Source organism: Gracilinanus agilis, chromosome X (genome assembly GCF_016433145.1).
Source record: "Gracilinanus agilis isolate LMUSP501 chromosome X, AgileGrace, whole genome shotgun sequence".
NCBI classification, from domain to species: domain Eukaryota; kingdom Metazoa; phylum Chordata; class Mammalia; order Didelphimorphia; family Didelphidae; genus Gracilinanus; species Gracilinanus agilis.
The window spans coordinates 55,480,704-55,493,784 of record NC_058136.1 but is presented as its reverse complement, the minus strand read 5'-3'; positions in this window follow the sequence as shown (position 1 = coordinate 55,493,784).

Genomic DNA, 13,081 nt, shown 5'->3' with positions numbered 1-13,081 from the left:
TCTAAAAAATATAAGTAAAAGAAAAATAAAACTATAATAGGTCCTTGAATTAGGGCCGAATTAAAATGATTTAAGTAATTATGCACTTACCCAAACAGTAGCCAGGACTACAGAAAATTTGCCATACTTATAAAAGACAGAAAAAGGGACTAGATTATAGGAACCAGAATGGTAGCCAGGATGAGGTGCTTGGATAGAATGTGGTTCAGAGGAAGCCCTATGTCTTAACATATGTTAAGCACTGCAACCTCAAACCCCAAACAAGTTCAAGTCCTCTTGTCTTGACTCAAAATTACATCCATCCCACTGGGATTCATTGGTCTCTTTGACCTCGTGCTTGATTTGCACTATGCAGGTTGGCTTTGTGCTTCTTTAGCACTGTGCAGTGGCTCTTTTTAAATACTCTTCTGGAATCAGAATCATTAAGCAAAGTCCCATAATTATTTAAACAATCAATGGCATTATTCTATAGTTTAAAGCCTTGGGGGTATGCATTACTATTAGAAAAAATGTATTTTAAACTTATATTACTGCAAATTTAAAAAAGATTAATAGTGATAATGTGTTCAGGTACAAAAATGAGAGAAAAAAGAAACTCAAACTGTATTACACATACAAAGGGAAAAAATAAAAGAATGTTTTAAAAATAAAAAATATATAGCTTAGAATCAATGAAAGGTTTCTCACCCAAAAAATGAGATCCAATTTCCTTTTTAAACTTGGCCATGAACTACTGTGAATTCAAATTATTTTTACAGAATAACAGATTTGTAAAAATAATATAGTAGGTAATGTCTATTCAAATAAAGTACCAAATTCCCAAAATTCACAATAGCCCAGTTATCGACAATAGCAAACAAACCCATTATTGTATAGGATTCACATGAGTTTATAGATAGCCACTTGCTGTGTGATGTTTAAAAAAATCTATACTTGTCACAAATTCTATAGGTATAGCAAATCTCTCAAGATTGGCAATTGCTGATGAAAACCTATTTGGGTCTAAAACATCACTAAGAATTTTAGATCCTTCTGGTGGGAAAGTAAATTACACTAAAAAGTTAAAATATCATGCATGCAGGAGCTCTTTTTGGCTTCCTGCTTTATATATATATATGCCTATCATCCATTCAGAAGGTATCTAAAGTCATTTCTAAAGACTCCTTATAAAATTACAATTTAAATTCCTAAGTCATTATATTCTCCAAGGTTCTATAAGCACCATGTGACCTCAACAGTTAAGATGACAAATCCAGAATACATAAGACTTATGGGCTTTTTACAACTTAAAAAAATTTTGTGTAAGATGTTCATGGGCTTTTTACAATGATATGTTGTTCAGTAAGGGTACAGATAAAGAATCATATAACAGAATAGATATTAATTAGATTAATACAGATAAACTTAAAAATTTAGACCTTAAAGAAATCAGAAAATATAATAATATAAGCAAATGACCAGTTACAAGCAGTGTAGTCAAAAATCCTTTTTTTAAAAATCCCAATAGCCTTGTTTACTATCTTGAGGGGAAAAGCTGAAAATAATTAGCAAGCAATAACCTTTCAGATCTCTTTTTAAGTTTATTTCCCCTCCTCCATATAAATCAACCATTCAGATTTCGTTTGTCAGAGCTCTGAATTTCGTCATAGTGAGGGCAAATTCTGCACAGAGCATAGTGTGCATGGCCCTCATAATGGGTATGGTCATATCTCAGCATTCATTCTTGGCTGAGTAGAACCACATCTTGACCAAAAAAAATTTTTATAGAATTAGAAAAAACTGAAACAAAGTTTATCTAGAAGAACAAAAAATCAAGAACATCAAGGGAAATAATGAATAAAATGTGAAGGAGTGGGGCTTAGCAGTACTAGATGTTAAACTGTATTATAAAGCAGTGGTCATCAAAATAATAATGGTACTGGCTAAGAGACAGAAGGGAGGATCAGTGGAATAGACTCGGGGTAAATGACCTCAGCAAGCTGCTGTTCAATTAATCCAAAGATCCCAGCTTTTGGGACAAGAACCCACTATTTTACAAAAACTGCTGGGAAAATTGGAAAACAGTATTAGTGAAATTAGGTTTAGATCAAAATCTCATACCTTATACCAAGATAAATTCAAAATGGGTAAATGACTTAAATATACAGAGGGAAATCAGATCTATGGGAAAGGAAAGAATTTAAAAAACAAGGAAGAGATAGTGAACATTACAAGATGTAAAATGAATAATTTTGATTATATTAAATTAAAAAAGGTTTTGTACAAACAAAAGCAATACATCCAAAATTAGAAAAGAAGCAACAGCCTTGGGGGAAAATTTTATAACAAAAATCTCTGACAAAGGTCTAATTTCTCAAATTTATAAGGAACTAAGTCAAATGTACAAGAAATCAAGCTATTCCCCAAATGACAAATGGTCAAGGGATATAAATAGGCAGTTTTCAGATGAAGAAATCAAAACTATCAAACACATGAAAAAGTGTTCTAAATCCAACCTGATTAGAGAAAAGCAAATCAAAACAACTCTGAGGTACCACCTCATACCTAGCAGGTTAGTTTACATGACAGTAAAGGAAAATAATAAATGTTGGAGGGGATGTGACAAAATTGGCACATTAATGCTCTGCTGGTGGAGTTGTGAATTGATCCATCCATTCTGGAAGGCAATTTGGCATAATGCCCAAACGGCTTTAAAAAATGCATACCCTTTGATCCAGCAATATCACTACTAGTGGTTTATATCCCAGAGAGACAATAAAAGAGTTGTACAAAAATATTTATAGCCACGCTTTGTGGTGGCAAAAAATTGGATTAGTGAATGGCTAAACAAATTGTCATATATGAACTGATGCAGAGTGAAAGGAGCAGAACCAGAAGAACATTGTACAGAGAAACTAAAACACTGTGAAATGATCAAATGTAATTGACTGCTACCAGTAGCAATGCAATGATCCAGGATAATCCCGAGGAACTTATGAGAAAGACTCTATCCACATTGAGAGAAAGGATTGTTGGAGTAGAAACGCAGAAGAAAAAACATATGAGTTTATATGGGTATATGATTTGGGAGTTTGGTTTTTAAAAATTATTACAAAAATGAATAATATGGAAATAGGTATCAAGTGATGACACATGTATAACCCAGTAGAAGTGCTTGTCAGCTCCAGGAGGGGGATGGAAGAGGGAAGGGAGGAGAAAGTAAAACATGTAACCATGGAAAAAAATTTTTAAATTAAAAAAAAAAGAATCACATCTTTGAATTCCAAAGAGTAGCTTTAGGAGTTCATGGAACTTTTATGGCCTTGGTCAAGTTCTTTCTCTGGGAGAGACTGCCCTTATAACACTAGATCTAGGATACTATGAAAACAACAGCCCCAATATAATAGATAAGGTCTCAATCTCTCACTCTAGATGGAAGATACTCCTGGAAGCTCCAGGCCAGATCTTCTAGTCAGAGTGACAAGAGCTTTGCCGCAGGGTATTAACATGGTGATCCATAATCTCTGTGCTTCAACATTGTGGATTAACAGGCTTTAAGTCCAACTCATATCTGAAAAAGATTCTCCTCTACCTCATACATAAGAAATTATCATTCAGAATTATCAGTCATCCAGACTTTCAAAGAAGGAAAACCAATTCCCTCCCAAGGCAATCCAGTTCACTTTAGGATACCTCGAATCAAGGGTGTGTTAGTAAATATTAACAACCAACTCCGTGAGAAAAAAGGATGTACAACACACTTTTAAGTTTAATCTGCATTTTCTCCATTACTTTCTTAAGTCACAAAACCAAAAACCAAGCCCTGATTTATAGCATTTGGTGATTTTCAAGGTAGAGATGCAGATAAACATTTAACAACCAGCTCTCTGGAGCCAGTTTGAGTTGGCACCAGCATAGCCCTGTTTCTAACTGATAGGAAGCTTTTCTTTACCTTTGGTCAACATTTCCTTCTGTTCACAACTTTGTCCCTTGTTTCTATTTGCTAGGGTCTCCATTAGACCAACTTCCCTGCCCAGCGCTGAGTCACAGTCTCCATGTCCTCCACAGTTCTATCATTATTTCACCCCAGCAGCAGCTCAGCCTATTGCATTTTCAGAGTGCACAGGGTCTCAAGTCTCCACCACATCCCCTCTACTGGATTTGTCCCAAAGGCCAGAATGCCTAGCCATGGCTCTGGCCCAAGTAGCCAGTGGCATGAAAATCTGTTGCAACATTCTCTCTGGAACAGACAATCAGGGACAACCAGTTCTCCAAAGGAATCAAGATTCTACTGGCACTCCCAAACTCTGGGACAGCAGGGCAGTCCCATTGGCTCTTTGATGCCTGCCAGCAGCCCTGGTTTAGCCTCTGCAGCTCCTCTGCCCCCTCTGCATGCTCTAATCACTGCCAAGGAGGCTGCCCCGATGCTGTGAGCATTGCTCCAAAAGGCCTCTGGTCAGAGGCAGCCTTGACTCTTCTAGCTGACTGTGGGGACAAAAGTTCTATCCTGGCTCTCACCTCTCTGCTGCTGGTACCACTCCTTCCTACACAGGTGTGCAGTGAACCCTCTACAGAGATAGGGGATGGGAAGAAAGGGAGCTGCAAAGAGTCCATCTGTTCTCCCAACTACAATCCAAAGCAAGCTGGAACCTTTTCCAGATGTGGCACTCTTGGGCCAGCAGAGACTAGACGAATAGATGGATAATAAATAGTTGATAGATGACAGAAGGATAAATAGCTGATAGTTGACAGAAAGATGATAGACACACAGCTAGAATGATCCTTTTTTGGTAACAATCAATAAACTTTATTGCAATGTCCCTTGTACAATTAGTGGTACTCAGGATTACCTCTACAGCAATTTTGTATCCTGGTGGAGGTACAAAATAAGCAATCCTGAGGTTGCATTTAGAATGGCAACAAAGGATAAACTACAACACAAGCATTTTGTTTTGTGAAAGGAGGATAAGGAAAAGCAAGGAGTTTGTCAAAGAGCTACTCACAATACCTTGGGACTTACTTTACAAAGACTTGAAAACTCTTCCTGAACAGCATTAGGTGGCTGAACAAATACCATTTTGAAAAGCAGTTTCCCTCCCAGAGAGGAAGGTGCTAAGAGGTAGAAGGCATTTAGTGATCAGTTTATTACTCAATCAATCTCTCATGTTACAAAGAAACCGATTAAATGGCTTCAATGCTCTAGACCAGTGATTCCCAAAGTGGACGCCACCGCCCCCTGGTGGGTGCTGCAGTGATCCAGGGGAGCAGTGATGGCCACAGGTGCATTTATCTTTCCTATTCATTGCTATTAAAATTTTAAAAAAATTAATTTTCAGGGGGTTAAGGAAGATTTTTTCTGGAAAGGGGGCGGGAGGCCAAAAAAGTTGGGAACCACTGCTCTAGATCTAGATAAGATCATAAGTCTGGGGGATATCTAGTCCAACTGAGGCACATGGAGGTCAAGTGTCTTGTACAAATCTTCACGAGGCAGGACCTGAACCAGGTCCTCTGACTCCAAATTCAGTACTCTTCCCACTGTAAGGGGACAGCTAAGTAGTAGAGTGGATAGAGTACACAGTCGGCAGTCAGGAAGACTCATCTTCATGAGTTCAAATTTGACTCTGGACATTTAATCAGCTATGTGGCTCTAGGCAAGTCACTCAATGCTGATGTAGAATGATCATTTATTAAGGATTTACTATGCTCCAGGTACTGTTTTAAACAATGGGGATACAAATATAAGTAAAACAGTCCCTACCTTCAAGGAACCACCATTCCAATAGGGAATGACAGACAAGGCATAAAAAATAGTGAAAACCAGTGGCTAGAAGGGAGAAATATGGATAGAAATGGGACATGGGTCAGGACAAGAAAAAGTCAAAGCTGGCTTCTTAGAGCCCAAGATGTGTCTACGGGTGAAATTTACCAACCTAGAGTTAAGACGGAACTGGATGGCTTGGTAAACAATTCTTTGGAGCCCAGTGTTTATGCCTATGGATTCTTCAATTGCTCCTGACATTTCTGGCCCACCTCTCTCCATTATGGAGGGTGTCTAGTCTAGCTCAAACCCTTTAAGTTGATTCTCACCAAACACAATGGCCTCCTTGGGCCCTTCTGTTACCACACTGATAGAATGCAGGTTCTGGTAAATCCTGCCTAGCTAAGGGACCAACTCTGCAATGATATTATCTCCCTCATCAGAAGACTAGCTCAGCTAAGGGAAAAGAGGCTTATTACCAGTCTGGCTGCAACTGGATGGAGTTGTCAGCCACTGCCACTCTGGATAATAATAAAAGCCTTTTGCTCATTGAAATGACATCCAGAAGCTAATAACTGTGTTCAGTCTGAGGCAGAGATGACCCTGGGGACATAAGTGCATGATCCCTCTTCCCAATATTGCTACCCCAGAAGGGGGAAATACATCATCAGATGTGGAAGCTATGGCCACTGGAAGGAGGGAGGGGCAATGCTACTCATTCTCCTTTGGCAATGGAAAGTGAGGAATGGCAAGTGGGAAGAGACAGAATGGCATCGAGTGCTTTGTCTAATTATGTGTACTTGAGCCTCCCTCAGGTCTTCTTGTGGCCAGATTTGGTCAAGTCACCAAGCCTCAGCCCCCAGCTCCCTGCAGCAGCATGAATCACCACCCTCAACCCTGCATAGAGTTTTCAAGAGATCTCTGATCATGCAAAGCCACTCAGCTATCAAATATCCATGGAACAGTGCCTAGCGAGAACAATACCAAGCAGAAAGGACTCAGCACAGATGCTAACTTGCCCAGGCACTTTGTGCAGCCACTAAAACTCAACTGCCATCTTAATAGAATTCTCAGCTGCAAATAGCAGGGGTTTCTGCAAAGCATAGAACTCCTCTGAATCCTTTGGCTGATGCTACAGAAGGAAGTCGCTAAACCTGATTGACCAATTGACAACTGACATTTGGAAATAACATATTTTGCTGAACATGATTGTTATTAAAAGCAATTTTGGGTCCTCTTTTTCCCCACAATGCACAAAACGTCCATTCAGGAGTAATCATCCCCAAGAGGAAAAGAAATAAAACAAATCCAATAGTAATCAAAGTACTTTTTCACAGAGAAGGAAAAACTTGAGTTTTCTGATTTCTACTCAACTCTAAGGGCTCAACAAAATTTCCAAAATTTTAGAGAAAGACAAAACATATGACAATAATGACATTGATCAATCATCCCCAAATCACCCTGAGGAGAAAATGGCCTAAGGGAACAGTACAAAGAAGACTGGCCTGGGAGACGAGGGCATCGGTTCTACTCCCAGCTCTACCACTAACGCACAATGCAACCTTAGGCAAAGTGTTATGTCCCTTCTACAGATCTTAGTCTCTGTCTCTGTCATAGGAGTGAGGGGACCCGCCCTATGGGTCTACATCACTTTCAGGCAACCAACTGGACTTTTCTAAGTGGTTATAACTAGGCAGCTAAAAGAGCTGGAAAATTGGCTGACATATTTTTCATCTAGGGCAGTGATGGCGAACCTTTTAGAGACTGAGAGTCCAAACTGCAACCCTCACACTTCATGTGAGCTTCCCCCTTACTCAGACAGGGGAGGGAGCAAGTGCTCTCATTGGGCTTCTAGGCATCGGGGTGGGTTATGTGAGAAATGTCTTCAGACATGGTGGAGAGGGGGAAGGGAGCAGGCCCCTCTGGTGCTCATGCCATGTTCGCCAACATGGACCTAGGGCAGTGATGGGCAAACTATGTCCCGCAGGCCAGATACAGCCCCCTTAAACATTCTGGATGCGTGACATTATTCCTGATCTGACTAATACAATGAGTAGGATACAATACAATGAAACTTGAAAAGAGTTGTCTTAGAAACAGACTGACAGAGGAACATTTCCTTTCCTTTGGCCCCCTCTTGAAAAAGTTGGCCCAGCACTGATCTAGAGGGTAAACCCAGTGAATAGAGTACCGGGCCTAAAGTCAGGAACTCATCTTCCTAAATTCAAATCTAGCCTCAGACACTTAGTAGCTCTGTGACCCTGGCCAAGTCACTTAACCCTTTTGCCTCAGTTAACTTATCTGTCAAATGAGCTAGAGAGGGAAATGGCAAGCCACTCCAGTATCCTTGCCAAGAGAACACCAAATGGAGTCAGGAAGAGTCAGATGCAATTGAATAGATTGAACAACAAGAACAACTTTTCATCTAGAAGCACTGGGCATTGTAGAATCAAAGCCTTAGAGTAAGAATCAAGCCCACTCCACAGGTTCCTCATTCTTTGAATTATCTCTTTCCTGTGTTTTTTTCTGATATCTGTTTTTACATTGACTTTTTTCTACAGGCTCTGAAATAATGGCTAAGGCAAAAAAAAAGTTTTCTATAGTTCAAATGGGTCCAGTTTGGTTCACTCCAATTTTGACAGATTGAAAAGAGGTTTCAAAGAGGCTTTTTCTAGTTCAAACTTGTTTTGACCAGTTTAGACAATTCAGAATAACTGGATCAATAAACAAAATGGAGAGCTGTTTTTCAAAAGGCCAACAAAACTGTTATATCTGATACAAAAGAGGAGAAAGAAGAAAATAACTGAACTCAGAGATGAAGAAAAGAAAAAAGGAATAAAGAAAATTATCAGTCAAAAGTCAATAAACAATGGGGAGGAGTCAGGATGGTTGCTGAGATACAGGAAAAATCCAGACCTCTGTGAAAACCCTTCCACACCAATCAAAAGCAAAGTGTTTCAAGGGGACAGAAAACCAAATCTAACAACAGGACAGAGCCGGGGGACCCTCCTGCTCAGTTCAACTTAAAAGGTATGCAGATAAGGATGAATTCTTTGGTTTAAAGAAAAGGAAGAAGGAAGGTCCCAGTACCCCTCCTCCACCTACTGTGCTAAGTCTCCAGCAGTCACTGGAATCTCAGGGTGAGGAGGGAATGCTTTGCTGCCACAGCTGTGCCAGGCTCAGGGCTCTAACCACAGCCAGCAGGGAGGCAGCTGGGGGAGAGGCAAGGAGGGGAGGGGAGGGCAGCCTAATCTCAGCCACTACTTTCCATCTTGGGCCCCCTCTTCTCAGGTCTTGGCCTCAGGGCACATCCAGCTCTGCAGATCAGCCCCGCCCTGACTTAATCCAGTCTATCAATAGGGCAGATAAGAATCCTTCAGAAGGCAGGGAAGCTCAATCTCCAACACCCTTCCCCCACTCACTGCATTGAGACCGATGGTAAGAATACTGCTGACTCAGATCCCAGGGTGAAGGCTACAACCACCACAGAATACCTTGATAACAGGGCAAGAAGCACAGCTCCCTTCAGCCTCCACACCTTCAGCCTCCACACCTTCAACACACCTTCAGCTTCTGCTGCCAACTGGGGAAGATCTGAGGGCCCTGAGGAAGCCTCAGAGCTCATTAATACTCCATCAGCCTAATTCAGTCAGTCAGCAGAGCAGAGAAGTCCATTCAGGACAGAATAGCCCAAACCACAGATCCAACAAACGATCAAAGAAGCAAGATTAAGCCAATGACAGGGGAGGAAGAAAGAAAAATATGAATAAATAACAGAAAAAAATAAATTACAATCGACAGCTTCTATCCATGTAACGAACAAAGAACAAATGGAACAGAGGAGGACCAAGGAACATCAAGAAAAAATGCAGAAACTCCAGTCAATTAGACTCAGGCTTTTAAAGAACTCAAAACACAATTAAAAAAAAACAATTAAGAGAGGGTGAAGACAAGTGGGAAAAGAACTTAAAAAGCAAACAGTCATCTGGAAACAGAGGCACATAAACTAAAACAAGAAAATAGTGTCTTGAAAACCAGAATTGAATAGCTTGAAAAGGAAGCAAAAAAAAAGAAAGATGACCTACAAAGAAAAACAGAACAGAAGGAGAAGGATGACCAAAAAGCCTGGGATGAAATTCAGTCTTTAAAAATTACAATCCAACAACTGGAAGCAAATGATTTCACAAGGCAGCAAGAGTCTATAAAACAAAATCAAAAGAATGAAAAAAATAGAGGAAAATAGGAAACACCTCATTGATAAAACTACAGACATGGAAAATAGATCCAGAAGAGACAATTTAAAAATTATTGGACTACCAGAAAATCATGACAAAAGAAAAAGCCTAGACATTACTCTACAGAAAATTATCCAAGAAAACTGCCCTGACACTCTTGAACAAGAAGGAAAAGTGGAGATTGAAAGAATTCACAGATCACCTCCTGCATTTAATCCCTAATTGACAATGCCCAGGAATGTTATAGCCAAATTCAAGAACTACCAGACCAAAGTAAAGATACTACAAGCTCCTAAGAAGAAACCATTCAGATATCATGGAATCACAGTTAGGATAACACCAGACTTGGCTGCATTCACACTGAAGGACAGGAAGGCATGGAATATGATATTCTGGAAAGCAAGGGAACTGGGTCTACAACCAAGAATCAGCAAAACTGACGATATTCTTGCAGGGGAAAGTATAGTCATTTAATAAAATAGAAGACTTCCAAGCATTCTTAAAGAAAAGACCTTACTTAAACAGAAAATTTCATGCCCAAAAACAGAACTCAAGAGAATCACCAAAAGGTAATTAAGAAAGGGGGAAAAAACCAACCAAACAAAAAACTTTTTAAAGAGACCCAATAACTTCAAATGATTTGTATTCCTATGAGAAAAGATGATATTGGTAACTCTTAAAAATTGTTATTGTCATCAGGGTAGCTAGAAGAAGTATGCTTGGAACGGTGACAAACTACAGGATGGAATGTCAAAATATACATATATATATATATATGTATATATATATATATATATATATGTATATATATATATATATATAAACTGGGGGTAAAAATGAGTATAATACTAAGAGAATTGGGAAAAGAAGTAAAATGAGGTAATTTTATTTCATGAAAAAGCGCATGGGGGGAGGAAGGAGAAGACCAATACAATGGAAGGGTGAGATTGGAGACAGTCTCCAAGAAAATTTTAATCATTACAGTGGTAAGGGTCAGAAAGGGTCAAATGGAAGGAAAACCTCCAACTCCAAATTCAATCATCAACATCAACATCTAACTATCCATCTTTTCCTGGCCCAGGAAAATTTTTGCTGGGTGGCCTAACCTAATAGCATANTGTATATATATATATATATATAAACTGGGGGTAAAAATGAGTATAATACTAAGAGAATTGGGAAAAGAAGTAAAATGAGGTAATTTTATTTCATGAAAAAGCGCATGGGGGGAGGAAGGAGAAGACCAATACAATGGAAGGGTGAGATTGGAGACAGTCTCCAAGAAAATTTTAATCATTACAGTGGTAAGGGTCAGAAAGGGTCAAATGGAAGGAAAACCTCCAACTCCAAATTCAATCATCAACATCAACATCTAACTATCCATCTTTTCCTGGCCCAGGAAAATTTTTGCTGGGTGGCCTAACCTAATAGCATACTATGCAGAGTAATGAATGAGAGCCAAAAGACCTAAATTCTAGGCTTGAGTGCCACTATGTGTCCTTTGGGGGTAAAAAGAAAGCCTTCTTTTTCATGGACTCAGTTTCCTCATTTATGTATGAGTGAAGCTTACCTGGACTCTGCATTAAGTTAATCAATTAAATCAAAGAATAAACCAGGTGTAAACAAGAAAAAAAAGAATATAAAAAATATTTGTCCTATGGGATGACTCTCTGGAAAGAGGTGGGGGAAGGATACTGAGAAAAATTTTGTTGATATAAATTTTCTTAATCAATAAAAATATTTTATGACAAAATAAGAAAAAAGTCAATAAGCATTTCTTAAATTTGTACTATGTGTTAGGCACTGTGCTAAGTGCTATTTCCCACCCCAGTCTCCATACCCCACCCCAGTAAAAATGAGAATATGAAAGAAATGACCAAGACAGAGAAAAAAATCAGTCAAATAATCAGAAGTATCAGAAGGAGAAACTGAACATTAATAAACTGCCACATAAAAAGGCACCAGGAGCAGAGATTCACAAGTGAAGTCTGCCAAACAATTCAAAGAACAAATGATCACTACACAATATAAACTCCTTCAGCAGTAGAGAGGGCATCTCTCCAAATCTTTCTATGAGATAAATATGGTCATAATCTCATGCCTGGTAAGGATAAGGAAGAGAAAGAAAACTTTTAGATGATTATTTCAATTTTACCTTGTATATAGCTTATCTGTACATAGCTGTTTGAATGTTGTGGGGAGGGGCATTAGATGTGAGTTCCTTGAGAACAGGGACTGTGTTTTGCCTTTCTTTGTATTCTCAAGGCATAGCACAGTGCTTAGAACATAGTAGGTGCTTTCTTTAAAATGTTTCTTTAAAATGTTTCTTTACTGGATGGCAACATCATTGATTAATGTCTATTCAAAAAGTTAAATAGAACATTAGCAAACAGAATACCACCATTTACAAAAAAAATATCATTAAGATCAAGTAGGATTGCAATTTGGAACTATGTACAAAAGGCTTTAAATGAATGCCTGCCCTTTGATACAGCCATACCACTGCTGGGTTTGTACCCCAAAGAGATAAGAAGAAAAAAAACTTGTGCAAAAATATTCATAGCCATGCTCTTTGTTGTAGCAAAAATTGGAAAATGAGGGGGGGGGTCCCTCAATTGGGGAATGGCTGAACAAATTGTGGTATCTGTTGGTGATGGAATATTATTGTGCTGAAAGGAATAAAGAAATGGAGGGATTCCATGTGAACTGGAAAGACCTCCAGGAACTGATGCAGAGTGAAAGGAGCAGAACCAGGAGAACATTATACACAGAGATGGATACATCATGGCACAATCGAATGTAATGAACTTCTGTACTAGCAGCAATGCAATGATCCAGGACAATGCAGAAGAACTTGTGAGAAAGATGCTATCCTCATTTAGAGAAAGAACTGTGGAACCAGAAATGCATTAGTAAAATATATGCTCGATCACATAGTTCGATAGGGATGTGATTAGGGTTTTGATGTTAAAGGATTACTCTACTGCGGATATGAATAATATGAAAATGTTTTTCAAACCCTCACCTTCCATCTTGGAGTCAATACTGTGTATTGGCTCCAGGGTAGAAGAGTGGTAAGTGAGGTCAAATGACTTGCCCAAGGTCACAC